We start from the raw sequence: 17,149 nt of genomic DNA on the forward strand, positions 1-17,149 counted from the left end.
CTAAACCAGTAAGTTTGCATTTCTTATTACTAATAAAGAAGCAGAAAAACTCACAACAAAACACTCCGAAACCTGAGACTGTTAGATCCCTATCTTAGAGGGATCCATTAGTGTTTACCAGCAATAATGCTCAGCACGTCTTCCTCACAGCATCCACCCGAAGGAATGGGGTTTAGGTAGACAAAGCAATTTAAAGAATCCCTACAAGGGTGCAAATATTACCAAGATTAATTTTCCAGATAGAAAAATGAAGCACAGAAAGTTTTCAATTCATCTGAGTTCAACAAACTGGCCAGTAGAGAGATGGTCTGATGCGCAGCCCTGTGCTTCAGTCACTAACAGAGAGACGGGCACCCCTGGGACAGCAGATGGCAGTCCTCGTGGTACGCCCGCTGAAGCTGCTCGGGCTTTGTGCAGGAACATGTTTACACCAGCATCCATCCCCCAGGCTGAAGGACGAGGGTTTGGGTTCATGGATTTACCATGGAATGACTGAGGATCTTGCTTCCCCCCAACAGATTCCCCCACTGCTCTGGGAGGAACTGAGTGAAGTTTAGTTTTCAAATTAGACTCACCCGGGACTAGTCACTGAAATGTCATCTGTATGATGGAACAAAAAAAAAAGAGGGGAGAAATGTAAAAGGAAATCTTTGTAGCCAGGACGACCTGACTCTCCCACAGTAGGAGACACAGGAATACCGTTTCATGTCATGGAGATGTAGTTAAAATGCAGACTGCATATCCTTGTTCTCAGAATTTGAGAGGTGTGGTTTATGCATGTGGACAAGCCATCGTTCCTCCCTTTGATCTATCACTTGATGTAGAAGAAGGCTTTTATGTGTTAGTCCCATATAATGGATAATTTAGTCTGAAACCATTATGAAAAGTATAACACTTTGGGTACATATGCTTCAATTATTCTTGAAAGTACAGGGAAATATTTTATGACATTCACATATATTTGAAGTAAAAAAAAAAAAAAATCAAAACAAAACCAGAATTTTTGTTTACCATCCAAACAATTTTTTGCTCCTGAGGCAAGTTTACATGCATTGTAAAAGAACTCTGCCATTTTATGAAATATTTTTTAAGGTAGAATATATACTTGAATGTTTATATATATCTTTGAATGTTTAATAGGAAAAATGTCAGAGTCATCATTCATTAAAATTACCAGTGGTACATACTGCTCTTTAGCCGCATGTATTTATTCCCTTTATGAATAAAACTACTTAACACAAAGAGCAATAAATAGAGTTAAATTCTCCTTGTTCAAGTGCACTTAGAGCTGAACTTTCAAATTAATCCTATCACCCTTTTACAAACAGAGCTGCCCAGAGGAAGGCCTGACAGTTCCCTATAAAACCACGAACTGCCGATACGACATCAGTCACCCTGACAGTGAGCAGGGCTGGAGTATCCCCTTATCCCATAGGAGTGTTTGTGCTAGGAGAGCATTCTAAGAAGGGTTCTTTGCAAGAGGAGGGTTTCCTTGTTTGTTTTCTTCCCCAAACGTGCTCCCCGTGACAGATCTGAGAGATGGTGACAGCTGGACACCAGAGGTGAATACTGACAGCAGTGTCACTGATGGCCTCCTGCAGGTCACTGTGCCTTTGTGCCTCAGTTTCCCTAATCTAAATTAAGCATCCTAATATAAGAGATTGTTTTTTCAATCAGGAAAATTATCTTGGCATTTAATTGGATATTTTCTATTTTCTTCTACTGAATAAAAGGATCCTCCCATAGTTAAAAGAAAGGATCAACCCCATTTCACATATCAGAGAAAGTGTTTGGGTGGGAGATGTCGCCCTGTAAGACCTCTGAACCCATCCTCTAAACACAGGGCTGCAGGCATTGCTAATTCAAATCGTTCAACTACCGGCAGAACATGTTTACCTCGGAGGCGTTCCGAGCTTCACCAGACAGCAGGGGACATACAAAGAGATGTCCTGCTGGCCATTCCCTCCCTGCCCACTCACCTCCCCTGATGTCCTGCAGGCGGTGGGACCCTGGTACCCCCATGGCTGCGACCGGTGCCTCCCCGAGCGACACAGGTGGAAGCCATGCCCGCAGATCCTGGCTTCTAGCACCTGATCCCCCGAAGGGGACTGGAAGAGGTGGACAGGCCTGCCCGCCCCGGCCACCCGCACCCACCTCACAGCCAAACCCACCGGAACAGCTCAACGCCAGCCATTACCGCAGCGTCCCCGAGGCCTGCCCGCATTCGGCGCAGCGCACAAGCAAGCCCTTCCCCACGCGACACCTGCACTGAGCCCCGGCGGCAGTGCCCGGGCTCCGCTCGCTGACCCAGCCTGTACTGCAACCCATCTGCCAACTTACCCAAGATGAAAGGCGTCAAATGACAGCATACAGAGTGCTGGGAGCTGGCGGCAGAGGTTTCTTCTGCAGACATCTTGCTGGTTGTTTTAAGGTCTTCTGCCTCTAAGTGGCACCATGCTGAGTGATTGAACACTCGCTAGAATCTGTTCTACCTTTTATTGTAATGATTTCTTACAGAGCTCTCACTTTCCAAACTCTGAACTTTCGAGAGTACTGCCTGGATGTCAGAGCCCTCTCGTCAGAAACACCAGAGCCTTCTGGAGTGATGGTCCCCACTACTACAAAATCCCTTTGGAGAGCCACAGCTCTTAAACCGTCACTGGGAAAGTCTGAACTTTAGAGAAGGCTGTCACATCCCTGGGATTTGTAATGAGAGGTATTCAAAATACAGCCAGGCAGAGCTCTCGCTGGTGTAAATTGCCGGAGGGTTACACTGAATCATACCTGTGCGCGACCTGGCTCATCGTTTTGCATTTGCTTAAAGTAATTGGGCCCAGACTGTCTCGTATGCAACTTCTGCTCAGAAAGCAGGAAACCCTTTGAGAGGAGGATAGAGGGTGTCCCGGAATGGATGGGTCTGGTCTACACACACCCACGCACACCCCCCACTAGGCTGGGAGTCCTGAAACTGCCGAAGCAAACTGTTCTCCTCAAACTAGCCATCCAGCACAAGAAATGTTGTACTTTTTAAACCAGAAGGAAGTAATCTCCTCTCAGTGCCATAATGGGCTCATAATGCTAAAATATCCAGGTATTCAACCATCTACCACGAAATCTGCCTTTGCTTTACTACTTTATGACCCTTGCACACTTTGCAGAGTTCGAGGCTGTTTACTTCAAAATGCAATAAGGTTTTCCTACCCTACATAATAAAACAAAATCCACAGCCCAAACTCCTACAGCTCACAACAAAAACCAAGCTACGCAGCCCAGGAAAATTATTGACACTTTAAGAGGAAAAAAGTACACCAAGAGGAAAGTTCTGTATTTGAGGGAAGGTTGTCAGGATAGTAATATAGTATGGTGAGTAGTGAAGACTGGGAGATTTACGTGCCAATTCTGTGTATGATTTATTTAGATTAATTGCTCTGTATCAATCTGTAAAAATCTAATAAATATAACTCCCTATACAAAGGGTTGCGCCAATCCAAATGTTACAGTGGACAGTTTTGGCAGAAAGTCAGGATGTGCATTAAAAACACACTTTTTGAGAAGTCTAATAAATAAAGCTCTGAAATATAGTTTCCTACCGAGAAAGGCATTTTAAATCATTTTGATAAAGAACTTAAATTAGGCCTTAAAAGGAGAGGGAAGCTAGACCCCTGTAACTAATTATTTATAGGTATTTTGAATATAAGAGTCCAAGACAGCCGGCCTCCATCCCCCATTCTCTGCCACAATAAGCGGGAAAGAAACAGCCATTCCCCTGCCCCTGCCCCCCCCCTGCAACCAAATTAGAAATCTGAAGTGTTAGAAAGGGGAGGAGGGAAACAGAATTAAAATGGGCAACAGGCACCTAACAAGGAACTTCAGAAGTCCTGAAAAAACCCTGCACATTTTCTACTAAAATAAGTGCTGTGAGCAAGGGACAGCCCTTCATCTCTCCTCCCCATTACTCAAGACAACTGGGCTGTTAACTCACTGGAGTCCCCTGAAGAGGGAATATACTGTTACTTCTCAAACACCACCGGGAATGTTTTTAGAAGTGAATAAACATCTGAATAGCCCTAGTCTTTCTGAAAGTCAAAGCAATTAAGAGACTGCACAGAAGTCGAAATTGCCGGGGACTTAAGCTTCTAAGTCACTTAGGTGCTTCTGAATACCTTATCCTGAAAGCATGGCTGGCATTTTGCATGTGTGCAGCCACCCATAGGCCCTGCCTTTGAGGATTTATGGTTTGGAGACCTGCTACCACTCGCCGCAAAAGCAGTGGGGTTAAAGAAGTGTTGATGTGGGAGGGTCTGCGGCTCCTCAGCAGTAGTGCTGGACCTCCCACCAAGCACAGCAGCTCAGGTCCAGTTCACAAGGCAGGAGGCTCTGCGTGGGAAGGCTGAGGAACGAGACTAATATGCTGAAGAGCACGGTGCGTGTGCTGGAGAGGTTTCTGCCATTGTGGTTGTACCGATCAGGCTTCTTACCGAAGCTACTGAGTTATTAATCTCTGATGGACACACAGAATTTCCCTCCTCATTCCCAGCACACTGCTTCACCTTGTACTGCCTTCTTCCACCAAGCGTGGGCATCTCTCCAGACTTTGCACAAGGAGCCATACATTCTCCTCTGCTCCATCAGGAGTTTTTCCTTCTGAACTCAAGTTCCTCCCTCTCTTCAAACGTGACCTTCAGACCTGCTTTTTCCTTGCAGTGTCAGTGAGGTATACTACAGCAAGGGCCACCACTGCACCTGCAGAACCAGGAGGGTCACTAACAGGTGGCACTTTGCTAAAGAAGGGAAATAACACAAGCCTTAGAAAATTAAGAGTGAGGCACTTAAAATCTAGAGTTTAACAGGGTGGGTTTGAGCCCACATTTGGCCTGGCTGTGTGGCCATAACTTCATGGGACACAAGAGCACACCTTTCATTGATGGGGGCCAGTCACATGCCAAAGTCTTTTAGTGCTCTCCAAGACCCACTTCCACGCCAGACGAGACTGTCCAGACTTCCAGACCCCTCTGGCAGCTTGTAGCCCAGATGGGTGCACTGCCAGAATTTGCAGGCATCTCCTCTAAGGTCAGAAACAGCAGAAGAGCTGAACCACACAGCACTGGAGCCCAGTTTTTATCTTTCAAGCTGACACAGAAATATGCGGCCAGGTTTTCGAAAGAGCTCAACAGCTTGTGGGCTTTGTTGAACGTCTGCCTGTAAACACAACAGTGGGAACTGCAGGATGCAGCTCTGAAAATCTGTCGCAGGCTGGGAGGACTCAAAAACCAGGCCATGAGTTCCTCTGAAAAGGGTGTCCTATATGATCATGTGAGCAAGAGAGACACCCAGTTCAAAGTGGGTTTCAGATTTTTCCCAACCCACCAAAATAAAAGTTCCTGGACAGAATGAAAGCCCCAAAAATAAGAAAGAAAGAAAAAAAAAAGCGGAAATTTGAATTTAAATTGAAACTTAAGCATTAAAAAAATTACAAAAACATTTGTTGCTGTCATGAAAACTTAAACTCAGACTTCTGACATTTTAAACTTAATAACCAAAAACATCAGCCATAATGATTTCTCCATGCAATTCAGCATTAATATTCAGACAAATGCCAGGGGCTGTCACTTCCTATATTAAGGCAATCCATATTCGTTTGCATAGAGAACACCTATGGATGTTGTTCTTCTGATGAACAAACTGTAATTTTTAAGCTGAAATGAAAGGAAGGAAAGAGGTAGAATAAGGCAGCTGAGTGTCTTTTGAAAAACATCAAAATGCATTTTCTTTTAAATGCCTGAAAAAGGATCTGATTATTTAGGGATCCTTTCCTCTTCACTTCATTACCATTATGTCGTCAGTGCTGGTTATCTAATTACTCGACTGGAGCTGGAAACTTCATTTCCATGCATTAAGGTGTAAGAGGACTAGCTTGTCTGGCTCAGCAGTTAGTACTTAAAGAACAGCTGTAAAGAGCAGAGTCAGGAAGACTAGAGCACAAGAGGAAATCCTCAGTAGAATTCAAGTGCTTTACGTCTGTCATAAACACACTTCCAGATCAAATTAAAGGAATTTCTTTTAACTCTATTCACAGTCTCCAAATATTCTGCTCACCAAGGTGCCTGAGATCTTAGTCATTCTAAGAAATGAATCATATTCCCCTTGTCATCTGGCGGTTCTCTGCTGACTGCTAATTCATGGTATATTGATTTTAAGACTCTGTTAACACATTATATTTTCATGTTAAGCCAGAAAGGCTTTTCTTGTTGAAAAATCATGCCCCATCCTCATTCCTTGCAATATTCAGTTTTGTTCCTCCTCTGTTATTTAGAATGATTGATCAACACAATTTAATCAACTTGAAACGGTTCAGTGAATTGTTCCACACTATTGTACCACCTACATTTTTTTCTACCAGTATTTAACACCACAACATGAATTCTGCATATTAAACTTGTGTATTTGCCTATCAATGCAAAATTTTAAAAGACCAAATAATAGCTGGGGTAACACATTGGCATCCAGTGGAATTGTATTGCAGAGATCTGGGAAATCAACTGCTTATAGAAATAACTTGCTGTCTAGAAGGAAGAATTTTAAACAAAGATCATGAGAATGAAATGAAAGTTTTAAATCATTAAAACTGATTTAAAACAGTTCAAGACTTAAAAACACCTGTGAAAATCTATGCTATTACAGCTGGTGATTAAAATCTGTAATGAATTAGATAATAGATATTTTGTTTGCTTCTTTTAAAAATGTCATTAATAGTAAGGTCTCTCATTGGACTGGCACAAAACTGCTGTTGGCAAAAATCTAAGTACAAAACACAAAGGCTTCATGTTTCAGATGCCTATAAAACTTAATTCCCCTGAATAACACTACTAATTTGGGTCTACTTGTGCGCTTAAAGATTGTACATAAATATTTTTGGCACGTAGTGAGACCACAACTTTGCTTTTATTTTAATGTCTCTAACAGGCATAAGATCCTTGTCACTTCAAAATAAAATAGTTTCACTTAAACAGAAGTTATTTAAACATTCCATAGCTTTGCAATTCTTTAAGAACTTCTCTATTCATGCCAAAATTTTCAAAAACAGGAACCAAAAGTATTTAATTTCACAAAAATGGGTATAGAAATATACTCTTCCACTCTATCCAAACTTCAATGAATTATTCTGCAAAAAGTATTTCAGTGGCTTTGTTTTCACTTGCAGGCAGACATTTGGTGTATCAGGTGCTGGCTGCAAATACAGTGCAGGCAGCTTCTCAGTTCTGTTTCTGAGTTACACTTTTCTTAGAGGAAATACATTCATAAAGCTTACCTTTTAAGTATAGATGAACATTTTACATACGAAGTTTCGTATCAGCAAGAGTCAGAGTAGGAGTTGAAACCCTTTTCATCAGAAATTACTGAAACAAGCACCGAAGTGTTTAGGACTGAAAGAACCACAAGAAAGGATAAAGTCATTAGCACACAAATAAAAGTGTAATTTAAATTTAAACGTACAATTAAACAGTATATGCATATACTCATGTTTTAAAAATGCATCATATGTTAAATCTATACACTTAACCCACTCTGGTGGGGAAGAAACAATGCTGCAATGTAAAAGTGTAGTTTGTTATGTGCGGTACCGACATATGAAAGGCAGGTTTGGGTCCAGGAATGATAAAATGTCAAGTATGTCTGGGACTGAGATGAAGCTATACTAGAGCCCCCCCCCCCGAATTATAGGTTTGGGGAAATTCTATTTCGTAACACAGGAGACTACACAGCAGATGCAAAATCCATTTGCATGGATTTATGAAGTATATAGAAGAAAAAAAACAGCATTCATAATTTACCACTAATATGTAAAATCAAGAAATACTCAACATGAAAATTAAGGAAGCCAAGAAAATAAACCTACTTATATAGTCTATTATGTAAGTAACATAATACATAAAAATTCCAATTTAGTTTTTACCCAGTAATGTAAATGGTAACGTAAACGTACTATTCAGAGTAGTTTACTTAACAATTTTGGCTGAGAAATACGCTGATGGATAACCCACCCTTACCATTAAGCTGTAGTTTATTAAACATTTTGTATCTGAGAAGTGAATAGAGTGAAGAATTAAATTAGAGGATCACTTCACTGCTAAGGCTAACACTTCAGCCACTACAAGATTTTGTCCATTCAACACACCTTACAAAGAACAGACCAAATTCTGCTTTCAATTACTGGGGTGCAGCTCTGACTGAAGTCAACAGATGTTGCACCTCAGTAACTGCTAGCAGGACGGCATCCTGAATAAAAGGCTGGGAGAAAAACTCTGATGAAAAAAATTTTGAAGGAAAACCTGATTTTTCAAATAAAGTTTTGTGAACAGTGTGTTTCACAGAAAACAAAAATAATTTCATCAAATACTTTTCTTTGGAAAACTTGAAACAATTAGTTTTCTTTTTTTTTATAATGACAGGTCAGAATTTTTTCAGAGAAGTCCAATCATTTGACATGTCACTGGAACAAAGTTACCTACAGACTGAAAAGAGAAAGCCACAATTAGAGTGACAAGAAATGGAGATAGGAAGTTAAATGAGAAGATGGAGAGCGCGCATCCCTCAGAAAGCTTATTACAAATTCTCAGTTTAATATTTTAATTCTTTAGACAAAGTGGTCAAATCCATATAGGTACATGGCTTTCAGCACGGTGATATGCAAGTAGCTTATTGACAAGAATGGTGTGAAGCCTGGTCTGGGCATTCGTGTGGTGTGGGTTTGTTACAAGTTCATCAACAAAACAGTGGCTGGCAGAAACACAGTGGTAATTCAGTTCTCATGCCCTGGACAATGCACAGGAACAGGGCTCCAAAAAGGGAGGGAAATTAAGCCTCCATAAATTTAGCAATTTCCCAGGGTGTAAATCCAAGCAGGGGGTTCAGGAAGCAGGATGTGTGAAATGAGGCAGGTGTCTGTCCCTGACCAAGGCAGCCTGGAAGGGTTTAGTGCATACCGTAAGTGTTGACTCGTCTTCAGAGAGCTGCTGGGAGAGAAGCAAGGATCATGAGAGAAAACCAGAGAAAAGCAACTGCTTTGCTCACAACAGTACAGAACCTCCTTGAAGGTCTGCTTGGTGCTTTGGACCATAAAGGAGAAACATGAGTGAGATTATGAACTTAACTTTCATGGGAAGTCTGGAGAGTCCCATGAAGTCAACAGGACTATTTTGAGGACGAAGAATCACTTGCATCAAATAAAAATTTCCAGATGCGTCCATAAAGCATGCAAAATGTATCATGAAATGTGAGTCAGCATTGCAGTGATACAGACATTACTCATGTATATGCTAGACATCTCTGCTGTATGAACAAACCTAATCTTCTGTTCTTGGGAAAGATTATTGAAAAGAGAGCCCCTGTGGTTGAAAGTTGGGGCTAGACTTTGACAGGTCAGCTCCCTTCCACCTGAGAGATCTGGAGAGTTATTTGGGATAGCAGCTGCTCCTCTGTGAGGAACTCCCATGTGGTCTCACCACTTGATCGACATCCGATGGTGCGATATGCTTTGCCCATTGCAGATGCCCTGTGAGGAGGCCAAGTGCCCGTGCTCGTGCTGGTTGATATGAGGAAGATGTGACATAGCCCTAGACCAAAAAGGACTCTTGATGCGCCAGGAAATGGTATGTTAAGATATTTAATAGCTAAGGCTGGACAGTGAATCAGGAGCATTACTCTGGAGGACTCCTTTTTATCAGTTCCATATGAAGATTTCTCGGAGAAAGGAACATTTTTGTTACTTCTATTCCTCTCGTATCCAAAAGCCTCAGAGAACACATCCCCTAATTTTTTAGGCATTGTGAAATATGCATAAGAAGAGTCGCCACTGCACAGACCTTTCCCGCTATTTTAAGGCAGGCTACTGAAGCATGGTGCTGAAGTGTGGGTTAGACAGACTGTGAAAGAGAGGGAGGAAGGGAAGGAGAAAGGTTAAGTAGCAGTAGGAAACATGGCTAGAAAGGACTATTTGCACAACGGATGGTTCTGAGCCGTTAGATTATGCTGACAGTGTATTAATCATATGTTACAGCCATATGCACACACACTGATAAATTTATATTTGTCTGCCTACAAATGAACATTAGATGTAAATATATGTAAATTATTGACTATTTTGCATCATGTTAACAGGATAAATATTTTAAACATTTTAAATATTTTAAAGATAAAAATCTTTTCACATTACCCCATCAGAAGAAATTACAAAAACATGTATGTGGGAGATGAGCTTATGGCCTACACCAGCTCTAAAGATTAGGCTTGAAATCCCAGATTTTCCACAGGCACCTTCTGTACCTTAGCAAAAGCTTCCAATGAGTTAGGAGGATAGTTCCTAAGCCTTGGATTTAGAAAGTAATTTCATAAACAATTTACTTGCTCTTGAAAGACTGGATGTTCTTCAAGAAGGAAATCTTCAAGGTGCAGGAGCAGGCTGTCCCCATGTGCCAAAAGACAAGCCAGATTTTTCCCTGGGCTCAGCTCCCACACAGACCCATGACTGCAGGACTTCTGTGCACCCACCCGACGAACTGCAGCCCAGGCCAAGGATGAAGTGGTGCACTGGGCTGTGGATGTCGCTGGGCTCAGAGGGGTACTTCTACACAAATCAGAATTAAACATTAACAACTGAGCTTATTCCTTGCTTCATCTCTGTTTTGCTACAGGAATATCTTTGTTACAAAGTTTGCAGAAAAGGAGCAAAATACCCCACCTCTAATACCTAGATTTTTGAGTATGTGTGTGTTGTGATTGCCTTGCTCTGGGACTATCTTCTAAATTCTTAAAATATTCTTGTCTCTTCTTTCCAATAGTTTCCTTCCTTTTTTTCACTTTTGCCATATGCTGCCCTGATGACACTGTCTCCGGGAGGGAGTGTTTGGCCAATTTCCTTGACAGTGCTGAAATGTCCGTTTGCATCCACCTCTCCTGTCCTGTTGCTGCAACTCCTGCGCTGCTCACTATGGATGAATTCCTGCAGTGTTTCGTCTAACCACCTCTCATATCCCTTGTCGGAGGCTTGTGTGCTCAGCTTACATCCAGTCTCATCAGGATGTCTTTTTGATTTAAGCCCTTGTCTTCTCCCCGCTAGGCCTAATACCTCATCTGTTAGCCACTGCTGGTTTTTGCATTGTTTCTTTATCCCAGTCATATTGTGTGCTGTGTCTAGGCTGACATCTTCTCCCTCACACCGTGGCTCATTTGGTCCCTCTTTAGGCCTGGCATGCTGATAGCCCCTCAAACTGGCTGTAAACTTCTGCTCCGGAGCTGTCACTGGTAGATCCTGGGAAAATCTATTGTACGGAAATAGCTTTAGCACTGGGATTTGTTTTTCATTTGTTTGTTTCTGTGTATTTTTATGGGACAGAACATGTGACTATCAGAAGCCAGGAGACAGGTAAAGGAAGGGAAGTGATGTTTATAAGGAATTTGTTAGCATATGGTCAGAAGCAAGTCAACTTTGTTCAGAGGAAAGAGCATCTGTGGAATCGTCCTGTCACTGACTATAAGGCAAATGGATTCAGTCTCTGCCTCAATATGAAATGTATCCTTCCTCTTATTTTGCTGTTCCCTCACCTCCTTCTCCCATTATACACCATAATCTTTATGAATAGTCTTCCTTTGCTTCCCTAGTAGCCAATTAAAAAAAAAAAAATTACTACAACAGAAGCAGAACTGCCTGTGCGTAACAGAGATGCATGAGACACAGCTAATGTGTCTGCACAAATACCGGCCTTGATCCTGCAAAGAAGCCTGCGTTAAAGTCAATGAAAGATTTGAGTGTATAAAGTTAAGTATATGTGTCAGTCTTTGGCAGACTGAGACCTTGAAGCCTGCTCAGACATCATGACTGGGTACAGACATAAAACTTGACACTTGCAATGCTTCACTCAGATTTGACAAAATGTGATATTCAGGGGGTTGCTTTAAAAATAAACACAAATTCCCTATTAGTTTTATCACCCTTTCAAATAAGCTCAGAATATAGCTTTCTTGTTTGTGATACTTCCCTAGGAAAAAATGGCATAAATTAAAGCAGAAATTTTGAAAGAAACTTCATCTGTCTTTACTGTCACATTGAGCCTTCTGGACCAACAGACAGAATTATATGGATAGATTCAGAATGAAAGAAAGAATGAGCTAAAGAAAAATCAAACCCAAGAAAGACAATGTTCCAAGAGCAATTCTTGAAGATTTTCAAGGGCGTTTGAGTCCCATTTCCCTCACTTAAAAATGAATCAAAAAGAAAGACTGGATCTTACCAACAGTAGCATGCATGTCCTCACATTTTCTAGGTTAGTGCCGGCTGGCTCGGGAAGAAAAACCTTCACCAACGCACAGGTCACTCTTATTTGTCTTATAAGATGACTCATAAGTCATCGACACTCAGTGACAGGGTACTGGGCCACGTTAGGCATGGCTGTGCTGTGGTCTTTCTCTATATATTCCCCTTAACCTTACATGCAAATAGTGCATTCTTCTTCTACATAGTTGCATATGTTGTGTTATTTGGAAAGAGCAAATGCAGGCTCTGAATCTAGTACTTTGATTGATACCGTTGCATGGTAGGATGCCCTGCTCCAAGTTCATTTGACAGCAATGATGCCGTGTCAAATCTTACTCAAAATTTAGCAGCAATTTTCAAACCCTGAGTGCTGATAAGAGCTGAGCAGGCATAGCATAACAATTTCCATGAAAGCATTCCCTTTCCTTTTTTATTTGCTTTCTGCATCTTCTGTATTGAACATAGCTAATAGTGGGAACACTTGAAAAAACAGCTCTCCACATTTCTGAGCAAATGCAGGAGGGTATTCATGGTAAAGCAGTTGCTACCTCATATGTATTCTCACTCACAAACTTGAGTCCCATTGTCTTGTTCACCTAATCATGAAAGAAAAAAACATACAGCGGGAGAAAAGGTGAGTAACTCTGGAAGACAGAAAAGCCACTCTTCATGTACTTCATGTCTAAAAGGTGCCAGTCATGCAGACAGATGTGTACACATCCATTACATGCAAGTATGCTGAAATTTTAGTTCAAGATGCAAACGTACCCGTTCAAAATACTATTGTACTCTAACCATGCATCCACATTTGGTTTTCTTTGAAGCCCTTCAAGGATGTTGCTAATGATATCAGTCTTAATATAAAAGTCTTAAGAACAGCACAGACTAATGTAATTTCTGTGGTAAGAAAGGGAAATACCTTGCAACAGAAGACAAAATCTTTTGTAATATGATCAGTGGATCTAGTCAGAATGAAAAAAAAAAATACTGCATGGATTTCTGACTATCAAATACTTCTCTGAACAGTTTTGCTGTGAACATTTGTGACCATGAAAATATTTCAGTGATTCATTTTGAAGAGCAAATGAATCTCAGAAAGCTGCAATCTATTCAGAGGCAATTAAATAACAGCGAGAGGATTCACAGACTCAGTTATTCAGCCAATCTAGCACTATGTTGAGAGAAGATACGTGACTTTGCTGTAGTACAGCGCACTCTGCTTAAATAGCACTTGCTCCATCTTGGTTGTGTTCAGCTTTTTCTGCAGCTTTTTTCTTTCTTGACTTTCTTGCTGCTATGGTGAATGACTGTCACAGGAGCGTACAGAAAGGATGTTTAGGACATGAGTAGAGACAGCAGCCAGAAATGGTAATGGGACAGTGTGTTACCAGCAGGTTCTGCTTTTCTGTGTGTGTGGGAAGGGTAAGCGAGAGCTGGCAGCTGATCTATCGCTGTGTTCATGAGAGACAACTGTACATCTCTTGTCCCAGTACTCCAGCTCAGTCACAGCTCTTGCTTTATGGCTGGTGAAGGAGAGACCAGTTCCCACAACACAGCCAGCCTTGGATACTGCTGCTGGCATCAGTGCCTACAACAGCAAGGAAGTCTTGATAGCTTTATATGCACAGTCTCTTTCTGGTGCCACATCCACAAAGCATGATGAAGGATTGGGAGAAGTGGGTGGATCTGTGGATCACTATTCTTTGTGATCCAGGGTATCCAGACAGGATAATTCAGCCCTGGATCTGTGCAAGCGCTGGCTACATGGAGTTATTAAAGCTCTGACCTACCCTTGTCCATCTTCATTCACCTGCACATTGTGATCAATAATGCATATTGCTCATTGGCTTCTCTTCCCCAGTGCGTGTAGCATTACTACAAGCACATTTGTTTGCTGATGACCCAAAAGTAAGTAGGCTCGTCTGCCCCTGTGCAACCTTACTCTTGGACAAGGCCCCCCTTTCCTGCAGCTGAGTTCTTTTCCAGATGAAGATTATTTAAGTCTTAAAGTAGTGAGTGTCTTCAAGATGGGAGCAAATTAGAAGACATGTCAAAAGAACAACTACAACAGGAACCCTTAATTACCAGGTCTTAAATCACTCTGGCAAATTGTCAGTGTGCTTATATTTCTGCCTTACTCCCCCAAGTTTGGTGATGGATGACCACTGATAGGAGTAAGTTGGAACTCATGATTTGGCACCCGATCCCAGCATTAACTAACTCATCCCCCCGTTGCCACAAGAGAAAGCATAGGTTCTGATCGAGTTTAAGAAGTTAAAGTAACCGTATCAGAAAAATGAATACAGCACTGATTTCCAGCTCAATGGAAGATGTTAGGATATAGCACAAAATGTCAAGAGACTACTTTTCCAGCTGCAGACAGCCAGCAGTTCTTCCCATCCTGCTAAGGTGCATTAAAAAGCCTCCTCAAATGGATACTCATGGGGTTTTATTTTTGCCAAGTTCTGCGTATTAAGGTATCCAAAATATCTGAATACACTGGCTTCTCAATGAGATATCTAACAGGAAGAGGACTTGCACTCTTCTTCTGTAAGGTTGCATTTATACTGCGTTTTATAGATCAGTAAACTGACAGAGAGATTCGGTACCTTGCTAAGGACCACGAGGCAGGCAGGTGGCAGAACAGGAACTATGGCTTGGAAATGCCTCTTGCTCTTCTGTCTGCTGAAGAGTCAGACTACGCTGACCCGTGTGAATGTAATGAGGAAGGGAGCGAGGGAGAGAGTGCACAGGAACTTCTCTCCTTTTATCACACCTTTGCATGCCCGCGAGGGCCCTGACCCCTCCTACACCAAGCCCTCTGCAAGGGGGCAGGTTCAGGAAGGATCAGGGTGAAATGTGAACTCACTATTTATCACTCTGAGAGGTCAGACTGAGAGTCTGGACGTGAGGCAGAGGCATCTTGGATTTCTTCCAAGGCTGGAGTAGCTGCTGTGGTATGTGCTGCCCAGGATTTTCCACGGCAAATTCTGGTTCAGCTGTAAGTCTTTTTAGAGGCTCTGCCTGAAATTTCTTTCATTCTTATCCTTTCAGCTAAGGGCACTCAGGGCATCCTGACCACTACCCTTCATATACCACAATCCTTACATCTCAGTGCCTACAAGGAGGCAGCTTTGCAGCCAGTGCCAGTTGCATAGCTCTGCTGACACAGGTTTATAGCTGCTACGGATCTGGCCTCATATTTTGACTGTTACACACACAGCACAGGCAGCACTGCTCTTCCCTATTTTCATCATCACCAAGAAGATTTTGTTTAGGACTGTGGTTTACAAAGATCTTATTATAGAGAAATGAAAAGAAAACTCATCTAAAATCTGGTTACATTGAAAAATTCCAGCTGTCTTGCAATTCAGTGCAGCTGTGCTATCTACTATCTTTTTTCTCTTCCTTTTACATCTCTTTATAGAACATTAGCTTCTATAGAAAAATGCATTTTTTTTAAACATGGTGATTTTTTTTCCTTCCCTCTTCATTATTTGCTGGCTGTTATTTCCACCAATGAAACCTACAGACTCTGACAAGGAAAATGCAAAGATATTTTGAGACAGAGGAACAGCAATGAGGAAAAAAATAGCATTCATGAAGAGTTTCTACTGGCAATCTCTTGTCCATGATTTTTTTCTTATACAAACTGTAATATGATGATATTATGCAACTGCCTTCACATATTAGAATCATTATGAGCAGTAGCTTTGTGATATCATACAGCAGGTGCTAAGAACAGTTTTTGCTTTTTCCCCAAAGCGACTACAAAATTACTTACGATTTCATTACAGAACAATCAACACTTTGTGGGGAGAAGTTTGTATTATTTTGTGATTGTGTTAGTGAGGGAAAAAAAATCCTCTCTTTCTGGGGAGTTTGCAGCATTCTCAGGGTGAATACTAAACTGAATTCATTTGTAGCCAAATGCCTATGTCCTTAGCCCTGCAAATCTCTGATGGAACTGGAAGGACTCCAGTCCTCACTCAGCTCTCTGCTTTCTCTTGGAAACTCAAGTCAGAACGGCTCTGTGCATCTCACCTGAGGATTGAATAAGTGCAAAGATGTGGGCAAAATTTAGCCCTTCAGCCAAGACTGAAAGGGTCACTACAAGAGAAGGTCTTACATTTACCTCACCTTTAGGATAAAAACCAACCCAAAACATTAAAAAAAATTCAGCCTAGGTGGGGTGAGGCAGGTTCACAACCAGGCAGATGTGAAGTCCAGCCAAAGCCTTCTGAGAATCAACAGCCACTTTAAAGCAATGCACGTCTTTTATCTTCTCTCTGGAGAAACTCTGGGGCTTAGGAAAGCCTCACCTCTGGTCAGCTCAGGTTACTCCAACAGGAATAATTCCAGATGATTTCTACTTCCAGAGGAAGAGACAGCCACAGCCCAAGGTCTGCAGGTCTCGGTGTGAGAAAGACCAGCAAGCTTATATAAAGTTGCATTTTCTTTCCAGCGTTCCCTGCCAGTCTCCAATGCCCATATGGCAGCTGGACTGCCAGCCGCAGAACTGCTTTATTTCTGTTAGAAACAGAGCAGAGATTTCATTATCAATTTTTAGTCAGGGAATTGCAGAACTGTGGTGGAAATCTGCAAGCTCCAGTTCCTCACCCCTTCAGTTTAATATCCCAAAGGCTGCAATTCTTCCCCCCCCAAAAGCCCGTGCTCTTGTCCTATCCATCCCAAAATACAATTAATATACTAAAAAGTACTTTTCCATTAAAAAAGCAAAACGTGTCCATTGGGTTGTATTTTCTGTTCCAAAAAGATGCTTTGCTCTTATTTTATAAACACGTAGTACCAAACATTCCCTTTAAAACCTGAAAATAT

The sequence above is a fragment of the Falco naumanni genome, chromosome 7 (genome assembly GCF_017639655.2).
Source record: "Falco naumanni isolate bFalNau1 chromosome 7, bFalNau1.pat, whole genome shotgun sequence".
Taxonomy (NCBI): domain Eukaryota; kingdom Metazoa; phylum Chordata; class Aves; order Falconiformes; family Falconidae; genus Falco; species Falco naumanni.